Raw genomic sequence first — 17,341 nt, 5'->3', positions numbered from 1 at the left:
TAAGCTAAGGACTCTGGGACTAAACACCTCCCTCTGCAACTGGATCCTGGAGTACCTGATGGGCCACCCCCAGTTGGTAAGAGTAGGCAACAACACGTCTGCCACGCTGATCCTTAAGACTGGGGCCCCTCAGGGGTGTGTACTTAGACCCCTCCTGTATTCCCTGTTCACCCACAACTGCGTGGCCAAAACGACTCCAACACCATCATTAAGTTTGCTGTTGACACAACAGTGGTAGACGTGATCACCGACAACGATGAGATGGTCTATAGGGAGGAGGTCAGAGAACTGGCAGTGTTGTGAAAGGACAACAAGCTCTCCCTCAATGTGAGATCAGCTCCTTAGCTGATCGTGGACTACAGGAAAAGGCGGGCCAAACAGGCCCCCATTAACATCAACAGGTCTGTAGTGGAGTCGATCGAGAGCTTCAAGTTCCTTGGTTTATACATCAAGATCAGATCAGGATCAGATATGGCCCAGACCAGACACATCTTGATCGTCTACCTTGCCTCATCTACACAGATTCTGCTTACGTTCTGTTTTTTACATGTCCAATGGTCAATTCGATGTTGGTCTAGCTTTGTACACTCACATGGGCTTCAGCCTTCACTCTGCTTACACATGTCTAATATTTAAACTTATATTGATTCTTCTTTTTACTTCAAAGAGAACAGTATAGGTACTGAGAATCATCAGATGACTGGAAAATCTCCAACACTTCGCCCCCACCTACATGTACAGATTAACTGAACTAGCCTGTTCCCCCACACACTGACTCGGTACTGGTGTCCCCTGTATATAGCCTCATTATTGTTATTCTTATTGTGTTACTTTTATTATTACTTTTTCTTTTAGTCTACTTGGTAAATATTTTCTTCTTCTTGAACTGCACTGTTGGTTAAGGGCTTGTAAGTAAGCATTTCACGGTAAAGTCTACACTTGTTGTATTCGGCACATGTGACAAATAAAATTGTATTTGATTTGATATATGTAGCCTCTGTCCCCTCTGTCTTTGTCGGTTATTGTTCCCATGACCGTTGGTGGTGTGAGTACCTATGCGTTGGTGCAGCTGTTATGCTGCGTGCTTTATATATTGTGTATTACGGGCATCATCCCGTGTGGTTCAACAAGGTTTACACTCGCTCTTTTGTTTGGGTACAGCCCAAACAAAAGACATTAACAATGTCTACACTGTATTTCTGATCAATTTCATGTTATTTTAATAGACGAAAAATTATTTCATTCAAAAACAAGGACATTTCTAAGTGACCCCAAACTTTTGAACAGTGGTGTATATTCACAAATTGAATGGGAGGTTGGGGTGAATAATACATGATTCAAGTGATCGATAGTTTGTATTCAGCAGTCATAAAATAATTCCTTGTTTACGTTGATGAACTACTAAAGTAATGATTTCGCCAGACAACAAAGGCAGCATCTCCACAGATGACTTGGAATTAAATAAAGTCACAGAAAAAGACACAGAAAACTGAAACTGGAACATGGAATATTTAAAAAATAAGTCTTCCTCCATACATTTGAAATGATAAACACAGCAAGTGAACATTAATACTGTATTTAATCACATCTTGTACAGTACAGTTGAATGGTGTTCTAAAACCTCATATAGGAACAGAAAGTATTTCCCCAAAACCTCGTAGAGAAACAAAACGTGTTTCCACAATTCCTGGAAAAATGATGCTCCAATTTCCCAAAACACTCATATAGAAACCGAAAGTCTATGGGTAGTACACTCAGAAACAAATGTGGTTTGAAGATCAACTCCCTGTGGGCGGGGTTTCAGATGTCATTGGGCTATACATTATAGCTAGACCTAGCATCACTGCTCCTTTTATATCAAGAGACTGATCGAATTTCTATAAGCTCCTACTCACTTATTTTGCTACGGACACCTGCTCTCCAATTATGCTGGACAAGGAGTTAGTTTGTGAAGCTCTATCTGCACTCTCAGGGAAGTGTATAAAGCATGGAATCAATCCAAATATGTCTCTTCTCGACTTTCACCACAGATTTTTCTTACCACATCATTATTCTGATGTCGAAGAAGAGTTCTTCATAGATGTAGAAGAGTTCTTTGACCATCGGTTTGACTACGACTTCACCAATATGACTACATCGCCCGGGTGCAAGGGGAGATGAGCCATACCAACGTCCATTGGGGTGGTATCGAATGGCTGTGAAGGTTCTGGATAAATACCCGGATAAGAATTGGCTGGGCCCAAATGGATGGAGAAGTGAGTCTGCACCGGGTGAGTGGCCTGTCTCCTTCCATGGAACCAGTAAAGATGGAGCCAAAGGCATCATCAGCTTTCACTACGAAGCGGGAGAAGGGAAGCTGTACGGGAGAGGAATCTACTCAACCCCAGTTTTAAGTATTGCCAGTAGCTTTTCTACTATTTTTAAATCAAAGACGAATGAGAAAAGCTACAGAGTGGTAATGCAGAACAGGATCAATCCAAAGGACAGAGAGAAATGTGACCGGAATGTCTACTGGCTAGTTCGTGTTCCAGAAAATACATCGAAGGAGGAAGAGAAGAGGATCGTGGAGCGCTCCATTCGCCCATACGGCATTCTGATTAAAGAGGTGGAATAGGATTCTGGGGAAGATAAACGCTCCCTCTTGAGTTAAATGTCTCAGCATCATCCAGATTATTTTAAATCATACGATTTCAATAATCGAATATTTACTCAAATCATCATGTGTTCATTTGTTGTATTATTTACTTTACATATGAAGAGATTTATAACCGTATGAAATAAAGTTTCCCTAAATTCTCAACCTGTGCCACACCTTGAATTTGCTTTATTCGCTCCTTTCTCCGCTACGGCTTTCAGAGTCAAGAGGGGAAATATAATTCTGAGGAAGATTAATGGTGCAATATCTGTTATGACGAACATTACAAGGCAAACCCTGCGCTCACTTTGAGTTAAATGTCTCAGCATCATTTTTAATTTTTTACATTTAATTAGGCAAGTCAGTTAAGAGCAAATAGTTATGTACAATGATGGCCTAGGAACAGTGGGTTGACTGCCTTGTTCAGGGGCAGAACGACAGAAATGTACCTTTGTCAGCTCGGGGGATACCTGCCGCACCCTGATAATCCTAATTTTATTTTAAGTAATACGATTTGAACAATCTAATGTTTACTCAAATCATTCATTTTGATATGATTATTTTCACTACCTATGAATAGACTTAAAACACTATGAAATAATGTTTCACCAAATGCTCAACCTGTGACACGCCTTAAATCCCATCCCAACCTCATATTAAATTCGTCCATATGTACATAATGTTTGTCAGCAGATTTCGTGCGTTTTGTGCATTTTTTGTGTCGTTAAATTCGTGAGATATTTCATTTAATGACCCTTGTTCCCTTCTGTCTCAAGGTAGACTTTGTTCTGATTCTTGTGATTCTTGTGATTTTGCTATTGTAAATGTTTGTAGGCCGATGTAGCCAAATTGTATCTATGATCGTATGCTATTCATTTATGTTTTTCGTATGCTAGTTTTTCGTATGCTATTTTAATTAACTAATGATATCAGCCATCACCCGGCCATGATCACAGACACCTGTGTGTGTCCTTTGACTCTATATAAATTCATTGGGGCGGCAGGGTAGCCTAGAGTTTAGAACGTTGGACTAATAACCGAAAGGTTGCAAGTTCAAATCCCCGAGCTTACTTGGTTCTGCCTCTGAACAGACAGTTAACTCACTGTTCCTAGGCAGTCAATGAAATAAGCATTTGTTCTTAACTGACTTGCCTAGTCAAATCAAGGTAAAAAGAAAAATCAACTCGCAGTGTTTGTCATTATACCCTTGTGAAGACAGCTTCTCTGACGAAACTTTGGATATTAGGTTATTCTGAGCTGGTGTCCCCTGTATATAGCCTCATTATTGTTATTCTTATTGTGTTACTTTTATTATTACTTTTTCTTTTAGTCTACTTGGTAAATATTTTCTTCTTCTTGAACTGCACTGTTGGTTAAGGGCTTGTAAGTAAGCATTTCACGGTAAAGTCTACACTTGTTGTATTCGGCACATGTGACAAATAAAATTGTATTTGATTTGATATATGTAGCCTCTGTCCCCTCTGTCTTTGTCGGTTATTGTTCCCATGACCGTTGGTGGTGTGAGTACCTATGCGTTGGTGCAGCTGTTATGCTGCGTGCTTTATATATTGTGTATTACGGGCATCATCCCGTGTGGTTCAACAAGGTTTACACTCGCTCTTTTGTTTGGGTACAGCCCAAACAAAAGACATTAACAATGTCTACACTGTATTTCTGATCAATTTCATGTTATTTTAATAGACGAAAAATTCTTTATTTCAAAAACAAGGACATTTCTAAGTGACCCCAAACTTTTGAACAGTGGTGTATATTCACAAATTGAATGGGAGGTTGGGGTGAATAATACATGATTTAAGTGATCGATAGTTTGTATTCAGCAGTCATAAAATAATTCCTTGTTTACGTTGATGAACTACTAAAGTAATGATTTCGCCAGACAACAAAGGCAGCATCTCCACAGATGACTTGGAATTAAATAAAGTCACAGAAAAAGACACAGAAAACTGAAACTGGAACATGGAATATTTAAAAAAAAGTCTTCCTCCATACATTTGAAATGATAAACACAGCAAGTGAACATTAATACTGTATTTAATCACATCTTGTACAGTACAGTTGAATGGTGTTCTAAAACCTCATATAGGAACAGAAAGTATTTCCCCAAAACCTCGTAGAGAAACAAAACGTGTTTCCACAATTCCTGGAAAAATGATGCTCCAATTTCCCAAAACACTCATATAGAAACCGAAAGTCTATGGGTAGTACACTCAGAAACAAATGTGGTTTGAAGATCAACTCCCTGTGGGCGGGGTTTCAGATGTCATTGGGCTATACATTATAGCTAGAGCTAGCATCACTGCTCCTTTTAAATCAAGAGACTGATCAAATTTCTATAAGCTCCTACTCACTTCTTTGCTACGGACACCTGCTCTCCAATTATGCTGGACAAGGAGTTAGTTTGTGAAGCTCTATCTGCACTCTCAGGGAAGTGTATAAAGCATGGAATCAATCCAAATATGTCTCTTCTCGACTTTCACCACAGATTCTTCTTACCACATCATTATTCTGATGTCGAAGAAGAGTTCTTCATAGATGTAGAAGAGTTCTTTGACCATCGGTTTGACTACGACTTCACCAATATGACTACATCGCCCGGGTGCAAGAGGGGAGATGAGCCATACCAACGTCCATTGGGGTGGTATCGAATGGCTGTGAAGGTTCTGGATAAATACCCGGATAAGAATTGGCTGGGCCCAAATGGATGGAGAAGTGAGTCTGCACCGGGTGAGTGGCCTGTCTCCTTCCATGGAACCAGTAAAGATGGAGCCAAAGGCATCATCAGCTTTCACTACGAAGCGGGAAAAAGGAAGCTGTACGGGAGAGGAATCTACTCAACCCCAGTTTTAAGTATTGCCAGTAGCTTTTCTACTATTTTTAAATCAAAGACGAATGAGAAAAGCTACAGAGTGGTAATGCAGAACAGGATCAATCCAAAGGACATAGAGAAATGTAACCGGAATGTCTACTGGCTAGTTCGTGTTCCAGAAAATACATCGAAGGAGGAAGAGAAGAGGATCGTGGAGCGCTCCATTCGCCCATACGGCATTCTGATTAAAGAGGTGGAATAGGATTCTGGGGAAGATAAACGCTCCCTCTTGAGTTAAATGTCTCAGCATCATCCAGATTATTTTAAATCATACGATTTCAATAATCGAATATTTACTCAAATCATCATGTGTTCATTTGTTGTATTATTTACTTTACATATGAAGAGATTTATAACCGTATGAAATAAAGTTTCCATAAATTCTCAACCTGTGCCACACCTTGAATTTGCTTTATTCGCTCCTTTCTCCCCTACGGCTTTCAGAGTCAAGAGGGGAAATATAATTCTGAGGAAGATTAATGGTGCAATATCTGTTATGACGAACATTACAAGGCAACCCCTGCGCTCACTTTGAGTTAAATGTCTCAGCATCATTTTTAATTTGTAAATTTAATTAGGTAAGTCAGTTAAGAGCAAATAGTTATTTACAATGATGGCCTAAGAACAGTGGGTTGACTGCCTTGTTCAGGGGCAGAACGACAGAAATGTACCTTTGTCAGCTCGGGGGATACCTGCCGCACCCTGATAATCCTAATTTTATTTTAAGTAATACGATTTGAACAATCTAATGTTTACTCAAATCATTCATTTTGATATGATTATTTTCACTACCTATGAATAGACTTAAAACACTATGAAATAAAGTTTCACCAAATGCTCAACCTGTGACACGCCTTAAATCCCATCCCAAACTCATATTAAATTCGTCCATATGTACATAATGTTTGTCAGCAGATTTCGTGCGTTTTGTGCATTTTTTGTGTCGTTAAATTCGTGAGATATTTCATTTAATGACCCTTGTTCCCTTCTGTCTCAAGGTAGACTTTGTTTTGATTCTTGTGATTCTTGTGATTTTGCTATTGTAAATGTTTGTAGGCCGATGTAGCCAAATTGTATCTATGATCGTATGCTATTCATTTATGTTTTTCGTATGCTATTTTAATTAACTAATGATATCAGGCCTCACCCGGCCATGATCACAGACACCTGTGTGTGTCCTTTGACTCTATATAAATTCATTGGGGCGGCAGGGTAGCCTAGAGTTTAGAACGTTGGACTAATAACCGAAAGGTTGCAAGTTCAAATCCCCGAGCTTACATGGTTCTGCCTCTGAACAGACAGTTAACTCACTGTTCCTAGGCAGTCAATGAAATAAGCATTTGTTCTTAACTGACTTGCCTAGTCAAATCAAGGTAAAAAGAAAAATCAACTCGCAGTGTTTGTCATTATACCATTGTGAAGACAGCTTCTCTGACGAAACTTTGGATATTAGGTTATTCTGAGCTGGTGTCCCCTGTATATAGCCTCATTATTGTTATTCTTATTGTGTTACTTTTATTATTACTTTTTCTTTTAGTCTACTTGGTAAATATTTTCTTCTTCTTGAACTGCACTGTTGGTTAAGGGCTTGTAAGTAAGCATTTCAAGGTAAAGTCTACACGTGTTGTATTCGGCACATGTGACAAATAAAATTGTATTTGATTTGATATATGTAGCCTCTGTCCCCTCTGTCTTTGTCGGTTATTGTTCCCATGACCGTTGGTGGTGTGATTACCTATGCGTTGGTGCAGCTGTTATGCTGCGTGCTTTATATATTGTGTATTACGGGTATCGTCCCGTGTGGTTCAACAAGGTTTACACTCGCTCTTTTGTTTGGGTACAGCCCAGTGTTTTTGTGTAAGTGTTTGTTTTGGGTGTATTAAAAACCACTATTATGTATTCCTGCGCCTGTCTCCAAATCCTTTATACCAGCGTGACAAAAATGGTCATTTACAACATTAACAATGTCTACACTGTATTTCTGAGCAATTTCATGTTATTTTAATGGTAAAAAAAGCAGTTCTTTCAATTCTATAGCCTAGCTATGATGCGTTCATACACGATGTCCAGATTTTCACAGGCGGAACACAAGTTAAATCATGAGGAGAAATGTATTTTACTCCTTGCTCGCACACGTTTTTTCAGTCCCGCCCACAAATTTTCTATGGGAATGAGGTCAGGGCTTTGTGATGTTCACTCCAATACCTTGACTTTGTCGTCCTTAAGCCATTTTGACACAACTTTGGAAGTATACTTGGGGTCATTGTCCATGTGGAAGACCTATTTGCGACCAAGCTTTAACTTCCTGACTGATGTCTTGAGATGTTGCTTCAATATATCCACATAATTTTCCATCCTCATGATGCCGTCTATTTTGTGAATTGCACCAGTCCCTCCTGCAGCAAAGCACCCCCACAACATGATGCTGCCACCCCCATGCTTCACGGTTGGGATGATGTTCTTCGGTCATTATGGCCAAACAGTTCTATTTTTGTTTCATCAGACCAGAGGACATTTCTCCAAAAAGTACGATCTTTGTCCCCATGTGCAGTTGCAAACAGTAGTCTGGCTTTTTTGTGGCGGTTTTGGAGCTGTGGCTTCTTCCTTGTTGAGTGGCCTTTCAGGTTATGTTGATATAGGACTTGTTTTACTGTGGATATAGATACTTTTGTACCTGTTTCCTCCAGCATCTTCACAAGGTCCTTTGCTGTTATTCTGGGATTGAGTTGCACTTTTCACACAAAAGTACGTTCATCTCTAGGAGACAGGATGCATCTCCTTCCTGAACGGTATGATGGCTGCGTGGTCCCATGGTGTTTATACTTGCTTAATATTGTTTGTACAGATGAACATGGTACCTTCAGGTGTTTGGAAATTGCTCCCAAGGATGAACCAGACTTGTGGAGGTCTACATTTTTTCTGAGGTCTTGGCTGATTTCTTTTGATTTTCCCATGATGTCAAGCAAAGATGCACTGAGTTTGAATGTAGTCCTTGAAATATACCCACAGGTACACCTCCAATTTACTCAAATTATGTCAATTAACCTATCAGAAGTTTCTAAAGCCATGACATAATTTTCTGGAATTTTCCAAGCTGTTTCAAGGCACAGTCAATTTAGAGTACATAAACTTCTGACCCACTGGAATTGTGATACAGTAAATTATAAATGAAATAGTCTGTCTGTAAACAATTGTTGGAAAAATTACTTGTGTCATGCACAAAGTAGATGTCCTGACCGACTTGCCAATACTATAGTTTATTAACAAGAATTTTGTGGAGTGGTTGAAAAACTAGTTTTAATGACTCCAAACTAAGTGTATGTTCACTTCTGACTTCAACTGTATGTAGCAGACATAGAGAGAGAACGTGTCCGCCTGACTTCCCTGCCACCTATTACACCTATGCATGACAAATGCTGCAATGTCGCAGTAAAGCATACACATTTAGGACTGATCTTAGAATGATGAAATGCATGTTTATTCTCATTCACTCTGATTGGCCCCCTCAAAACCATTGTTTAGATTGACATAATTTAAGAAGACATATGTGGTAGTCTAACACCCATATAAACAGAATGAATATAACAGGCTTGGAACCTCTAACCCTGGCAATTCATTATATTCTATGTAACAACCACTCTATGACATCAGCAGCCATAGAGAGAGAATGTGTGTCATCTCTATGATGGCAGTCTCATAGAAAAACTCTATTCTTTGAGATGGAACGTAAAAACCTTCTATGTAATAACCAGAGATATTGTAAACTATATTATGAAAATAAAAAAACATAACTTTTTTCTCTGTCATTTGATCTTGGTAAAAAGTAAACATCAGTACTGGTCTTCTAATATCTAAATTATTACTAAGATAGAAGTCGCCTATCACTGCTTTCTACAATACTATGCTACTGTACTTTCTTGACATTCAAAAAATGCACTTAGTAAACATTTCCTCAATGGTGGTTTATGTGATATTATGTAAGTCTGCTCCTGGGAAGGACTTGCTGGACCCCTAAACACTCCCAGGAAACCAGGTACCCAGACTTACCAGAGATGTTCTATAATGTTGAAACGGTCTGTAGCAACCTTTCTTGTCTGGTGGGAACCCCACTTTGAATCATGTTTTTAATTTGTGACTTACATTTTTAATTCACATTTATTCACTCTTAGTTGATAATAAATATTGCTTTGTTTTACAGTCCGAAATAACAAGGAATCCAGTCAACGGTCAGAGAGAGAAGATCCACCTGCCTTTAATTGAGCAGATCCTTCTAGATCTACTAGGGGCCATTTAAAGTGTCTACAGGGAGGTTTTCAGACTGGGCCACACCAATCTGTATAACATGATGAACCTTCTCATGTAGTAGGGTCATGTACCATGCTAGGAAGGTATGAACATGCTTTGAGTGTGTAGATTAGGCTATATAGGTATCTATGTGAATCAGACCTGTATCAAATATTTGAAATTATATAAATACTACAACTGCATGATTTAGCTTAACTGGCAGGCAGAGTTTACACTTTTGGGACATTTTGGTTGTTTCCATTGTGCCTAGATCGAGCACACCTAAAGTCTTTTCAAATACACGGTGAATATAGCTTTCTGGGGCTCCCGAGGGGTGCAGCGGTCTAAGGCACTGCATCTCAGTGCCAGAGGTGTCACTACAGAAACCCTTTGAATCCAGGCTGTATCACATCCGGCCGTGATTGGGATTCCGTAGCGCGGCACACAATTGGCCCAGCGTCATCCGGGTTTGGCCGGTGTAGGCCGTCATTGTAAATAAGAATTTGTTCTTAACTGACTTGCCTAGTTGAATAAAATGTTTAAAAAAACAATCTGTGAACATCCTTTACTTTCAGTTCTCTTGTTTACGTGAAGGTGTGAGGGAATGGTGAGAATTCTGGAGGAGGAGAATGGAACTCAGTGATCATTATCATCTGATAACTTTGTTTATACTCTACACTTCCTCTTCATATTTTCACCTTCACAAACTATGATAGGTAAGGTACACTTCCAACTAAGATAAATAGTTTAATGTCCAAGCGAGAAAGTACCAATGTCCCATTTTATAGGTTCATTAACACATTGTAAATAGATGAGTATTAAAACTGTCACCTGTTATGAAGCGAAGTGCTCTACATTATACTGTTTAGGCAGAGGTGAGGATATATTTCTAAAAAATGAATATTTTTGAAGCAGGCATCCTCCATGCATTTCAAATAATAAACACAGCAACTGTGCTTTGTTTTATCCAGTTCTTCACTAACAAGATGTACACCCATTACATTCCTTTACTATGTAACACAGAGATTTACAATAGTCTCAAATTTCCATTGTCTTTTTTCTGTAGACAGATTTATTGGTGATGTTGAAGTCGTTTTTTTTACAAAATAAAAACTGTTAAACACTTTTTGAGTAAAACCAGTTGATTTATAAAGTACCAGTCTAACTCAATATTTCTGTAGCCTATGGGATACCTTCTAGAGCAGGTATTCCCAAACTGAGGTACGCATACCCCCAGGGGTACGTATGCGCAATGCTGTCATTTTTTTAATTCACATTTTCAAACAGTACATTAATATTTTCCAAAGGGGCTATGCATTTGGGAGAGGTTTTTTTCTCACCCGAGTCGCCTCGTTTCACTGCCAAAAATAAAATTAAACCATCTCGTGTTCAGCGAAGTAACAACACCATGTCAAATACAGGTAGTGTAACGATTGTCGTTGTCGGGAGAAGGAGAGAAGGACCAAAGTGCAGCGTGATACATATCCATAATACTTTTAATCCAGAATGAATACACGGACAAAAACAACAAAACGATAAACAAACAGTTATAGCAGATGCAACAAACACTAACCAGAAAATAACTAGTTGGAAAACAGGCAGCCTAAGTATGGTTCTCAATCAGAGACAACGATTGCCAGCTGCCTCTGATTGGGAAACATACCAGGCTAAACACATAGAAATATAAATCCTAGAATACACAACATAGAAAGCCCACCCCAACTCACAACCTGACCAAACTAAAACAGAGACATAAAAAAGGAACTAAGGTCAGGACATGACAGTACCTGCCCCTAAAGGTGCGGACTCCGGCCGCAAAACCTAAACCCATAGGGGAGGGTCTGGGTGAGCATCTTGCAAACATACATAGCATCTGTCCTCGGTGGCGGCTCTGGCGCGGGACGTGGACCCCACTTCACCATAGTCTTGGCCCACTTAAGTGGTGCCTTTGGAACGGTGACCCTCGCCGCCGACCTCGGACTGGGGACCCTTGCAGCGGGCCCCGAATAGACGGGAGACTCCGGCAGCGCTGGAGTGAAGAGCGGCTCTGGCAGCTCCTGACTGACGGGCGGCTCTGGCAGCTCCTGAAAGACGGGCGGCTCTGGCAGCTCTTGACAGACGGGCAGCTCCTGACAGACGGGTGGCTCTGGCAGCTCCGGACAGATGGGCGAACCTGGAGAGAGGAGACGGAGAGACAGCCTGGTGCGTGGGACTGCCACCGGACCCACCAGGCTGGGGAGACCTACAGGAGGCCTGGTGCGTGGAGAAGGCACCGGATGGGCCGGGCTGTGGGGGAGCACTGGAGCTCTGGTCCGCAGCCTTGGCACCACTCCTCCAGGCTGGAAGGCCACTTTAGCCCGGACCTCCCAGAGTGCAGGCACAGGTTGAACCGGGCTGTGGGTGAGCACTGGAGATCTGGTGCATACCACTCGCACCTCTCCCTTAGGCTCAATACCCATATTTGCCAGGCACGTGCGGAGCGCAGGCATAGGACGCACTTCACCCTCCCAGTGCCCCGGAGACACAGCACGCAGAGCCGGCGCTGGACACCCTGGGCCGAAACGGCGTATCGGAGACCAAACAGGCTGTGCTGACACAATACGCACTGGCTGGATGCCCACTCTCGCATGGCACTTGCGGGGGGCTGGCCTATAGCGCACCGGGCTATGAGCCTGTACTGGCGACACCGTGCACTTAACCACATAACATGGTGCTTGACCAGTACTGTGCTTCTTCCCGATAAGCACGGGGAGTTGGCTCAGGTCTATCTCCTGACTCCGCCAATCTCCCCGTGTGTCACCCCACAATTTTTTGGGGGGGGCTGCCTCTCGTGCCTGTTGCGCTGCCTTACCTCATATCGCCGCCGCTCAGCTTTCGCTGCCTCCAGTTCTTCCTTTGGGTGGCGATATTCCCCAGCCTGTGCCCAAGGTCCTTTGCCTTCCAGTATCTCCTCCCAAGTCCAGGAGTCCAGAACCCTCTGCTCCTGGTGACCACGCTGCTTGGTCCTTTCTTGGTGGTGGGTAGTTCTGTAACGATTGTCTTCCTCTTCTGATGAAAACAGAGACATAAAGGAACTAAGGCCAGGACGTGACAGGTAGCCTAGTCAAATAATTGACATCCAATCACATTAACCGTTACTCTCTCGCAGGAAACCTTCACTCTTGCACAGACATTTAGAAACGAAACATGACAGTTAGAAAAATTAACCACAGGAGTTTAAGTGAGATTAAAGATGACTTTCGAGTAGTAAAAGCAACAGATACCATTAATAAGAAGGGGCTAGAAGCGTCTTATATGGTGACCTACTGAGTGGCTAGGACAGGCAAGCACCATACTATTGTGGAGGACTTTATTATTCCTGCTGCCGTGGATATGGCTGGGACAATGCTGGGGGAAAAGGCCAACAAAAACTATACAGACAATGTCTTCATCAAACAACTGTTTCACGACGCATCAGTGACATGGCAGGAGATGTTTTGAAACAATTACTGCTTCGCATACAAGCCAGTGAATTACATGCGTTACAGCTGGATGAGTCAACAGACCTGGCGGGCCTGGCACAGCTCCTGGTATATGTCCGTTACATTTATGAGGGGTGAATTAAATAAGAAAATGTAACATTATGATCAGAGTACTTTTTAACCTGTTGATGCTCTGGGGGCGCTATTTCATTTTTGGATGAAAAACGTTCCCGTTTTAAACAAGATATTTTGTCACAAAAAGAAGCTCGACTATGCATATAATTGATAGCTTTCGAAAGAAAACACTCTGACGTGTCCAGAACTACCAAGATATTTTCTGTGCGTGCCCTAGAACGTGAGCTTCAGGCAAAACCAAGATGAGACGGCATCCAGGAAAAGAGCAGGATTTTTGAAGCTCTGTTTTCCATTGTCTCCTTATATGGCTGTGAACGCGAGAGGAGTGAGTCAACCCTTTCTGTCGTTTCCCAAGGTGTCTGCAGCATTGTGACGTATTTGTAGGCAGATCATTGGAAGATTGACCATAAGAGACCACATTTACCAGGTGTCCGCCCGGTGTCCTGCGCCGAAATTGGTGCGCAAAAGTCAGCTGCCAGTATTTTTCCATGGGATTCAGAGAGGAAAGCAAGCTTCCACGAACGATATATCAATGAAGAGATATGTGAAAAAACACCTTGAGGATTGATTCCAAACAACGTTTGCCATGTTTCGGTCGATATTATGTAGTTAATTCGGAAAAAGTTTTACGTTGTAGGTGACAGAATTTTCGGTACGTTTCGGTAGCCAGATGCAATGTAGAAAACGGAACGATTTCTCCTACACACAGACGCTTTCAGGAAAAACTGCGCATTTGGTATGTAACTGAGAGTCTCCTCATTGAAAACATCAGAAGCTCTTCAAAGGTAAATGATTTTATTTATTTGGTTATCTGGTTTTTGTGAAAATGTTGCGTGCTAAATGCTACTCAAAATGCTATGCTAGCTTTGCATACTCTTACACAAATTAGTCAATTTCTATGGTTCAAAAGCATATTTTGAAAATCTGAGATGACAGTGTTGTTAAGAAAAGGCTAAGCTTGAGAGCAGACGCATTATTTTCATTTTATTTGCGATTTTCAGAAATCGTTAACGTTGCGTTATGCTAATGAGCCTGAGGCTTTAGTCACGATCCCGGATCCGGGATGGGGAGTTCCAAGAGGGTTTAAACTCTGTAGAGTGGGACCATATGTTTTCCGGGGTAGTATTAAAATGAACTCTAAGTGTTGATTTAACACTGCAAAATGTATTGTGTAGAGCGCACGTGCCCATGCCAGAATGGGCACATTCTCTATAGGCTACAAGATTATGCCGGAGAAGAAGATAGACGTTTTATGTTCCTCCAACCGATTGTGTTTTTTGTTTGTTTATTTGCATTGTTTGTAATTCATTTTTTTACTCATTATGTTGCCGCTTCCATCTCTTATGACCGAAAATAACTTCTAGACATCAGGACTGCAACTACTCACCACGGACTAGCATAATCCTTCTTTTCCTTTCACGACTCTGACGAGCCCGATGCTAAGGATATACTGGGAAGAGGGGGCAGAGAAAGATGTCCCGAAGAGCGGGCTGCCTGCTGAGAATTCGTAGGCGATCAAATAAACCACCACTTCAATCCATTCTGCTTGTAAACATGCAACATTTTGAGAATAAAATCGAAGAGCTACGCAGAAGATTACACGACCAACAGGACATTAAAAACTGTAACATTTTATGCTTCACAGAGTCGTGGCTGAACAACGACAATATCAACATACAGCTGGCTGGTTATACACTGTACCAGCAGGATAGAACAGCGGCGTCTGGTAAGACAAGGGGAGGCAGGCTATGTATTTTTGCAAATAACAGCTGGTGCACAATATTTAAGGAAGTCTTGAGCTATTGCTCGCCTGAGGTAGAGTTTCTCATGATAAGCTGTAGACCACACTATCTACCTAGAGAGTTTTCACCTGTATTTTTCGTAGCTGTGTACATACCACCACAGTCAGAGGCCGGCACTAAGACAACATTAAGTGAGCAGTATTCCACCATAAGCAAACAAGAAAACACTCATCCAGAGGCTGTGCTCCTAGTAGCCGGGAACATTAATGCATGGAAACTTAAATCCGTTTTACCAAATTTCTATTAGCTTGATAAATGTGCAACCAGAGGAAAAGAAAACGCTGGACCACCTATACTCCACACATAGCTCTCACTCACTCTCCATTTGGCAAATCTGACCATAATTCTATCCTCCTGATTCCTGCTTACAAGCAAAAATTAAAGCAGGCAGCACCAGTGACCAGATCAATAAAAAAGTGGTCAGATGAAGCAGATGCTAAGCTACAGGAATGTTTTGCTAGTACAGACTGGAATACGTTTTCCGTTATTCCTCAATTGACATTGAGGAGTACACCACATCAGTTAAGTGCATCGATGACGTCTTCCCCACAGTGACCGTATGTACATACCCCAACCAGAAGCCATTGATTACAGGCAGCGGCCACACTGAGCTAAAGGCTAGAGCTGCCGCTTTCAAGGAGCGGGACTCTAACCTGGAAGCTCATAAGGAATCGTTCTACTCCAACCAACGAACCACCAAAAAGGCAAAGCGCCAATACAGGACTAAGATCAAATTGTACTACACCAGCTCTGATGCTCGTCGGATGTGGCAGGGCTTGCAAACCATTACAGACTACAAAGGGAAGCAAAGCCGAGAGCTGCCCAGTGACACAAGCCTACCAAACGAGCTAAAACACTTATATGATGGTTTTGGGGCAAATAACACTGAAACATGCATGAGACCACCAGCTGTTCTGGACGACTGTGTGATCACGCTCTCCGTAGCCAATGTGAGTAAGACCTATAAAACAGGTCAACATTCTCAATGACACATGGTCCAGACGGATTACCAGGACGTGTACTGCGAGCATGAGCTGACCAACTGGCAAGTGTCTTCACTGACATTTTCAACCTCTACCTGTCCGAGTCTGTAATACCAACATGTTTTAAGCAGACCATCATTGTGCCTGTGCCCAAGAACACTAAGGTAACCTACCTAAATGACTCCCAACCCATGGCACTCACGTCTGTAGCAATGAAGTGCTTTGAAAGGTTGGTCATGGCTCACATTAACAGCTTCATCCCAGAAACCCTAGACCCACTCCTATTTGCATACCGCCCCAATAGATTCACAGATGATGTAATCTCTATTTCCCTCCACATTGCCCTTTCACACCTGGACAAAAGGAACACCTGTGTGAGAATGTTATTCATTGACTACAGCTCAGCTTTCAACACCATAGTGCCCTCAAAGCTCATCAATAAGCTAAGATCCCTGGGACTAAACAGCTCCCTCTGCAACTGGATCCTGGACTTCCTGACGTGCCGTACCTGAGGTTGTGAGGGTAAGATCCGCCACGCTGATCCTCAACACAGGGGCCCCTCAGGGGTATGTGCTCAGCCCACTCCCGTACTCCCTGTTCACTCACGACTGCATGGCCAGGCATGACTCCAACACCATCATTTAATTTTGCTGATGACACAACAGTGGTAGGCCTGATCACGAGACAGCCTATAGGGAGGGGGTCAGAGACCTGGCCGTGTGGTGCCAGGATAACAACATATCCCTCAACATGATCAAGACAAAGGAGATGATTGTGGACGACAGGAAAAAGAGGACCGAGCACGCCCCGATTCTCATCGACAGGGCTGTAGTGGAGCAGGTTGAGAGCTTCAAGTTCCTTGGTGTCCACATCACCAACAAACTATAATGGTCAAAGCACACCAAGACAGTCATGAACAGGGCACGACAAAATCTATTCCCCCTCAGGAGACTGAACAGATTTGGCATGGGTCCTCAGATCCTCAAAAGGTTCTACAGCTGCACCATCGAGAGCATCCTGACTGGCTGCATCACTGCCTGGTAAGGCAATTGCTCGCCCTCCAACCGCAAGGCACTACAGAGGGTAACGCGAACGGCCCAGTAAATCACTGGGGCCAAGTTTCCTGCCACCCAGGACCTCTGTACCAGGCGGTG

This window comes from Oncorhynchus masou, unplaced genomic scaffold (genome assembly GCF_036934945.1).
Source record: "Oncorhynchus masou masou isolate Uvic2021 unplaced genomic scaffold, UVic_Omas_1.1 unplaced_scaffold_2321, whole genome shotgun sequence".
In the NCBI taxonomy this organism is placed as follows: domain Eukaryota; kingdom Metazoa; phylum Chordata; class Actinopteri; order Salmoniformes; family Salmonidae; genus Oncorhynchus; species Oncorhynchus masou.
The sequence above is the reverse complement of the archived record's forward strand: the minus strand, read 5'-3'. Positions refer to the sequence as shown.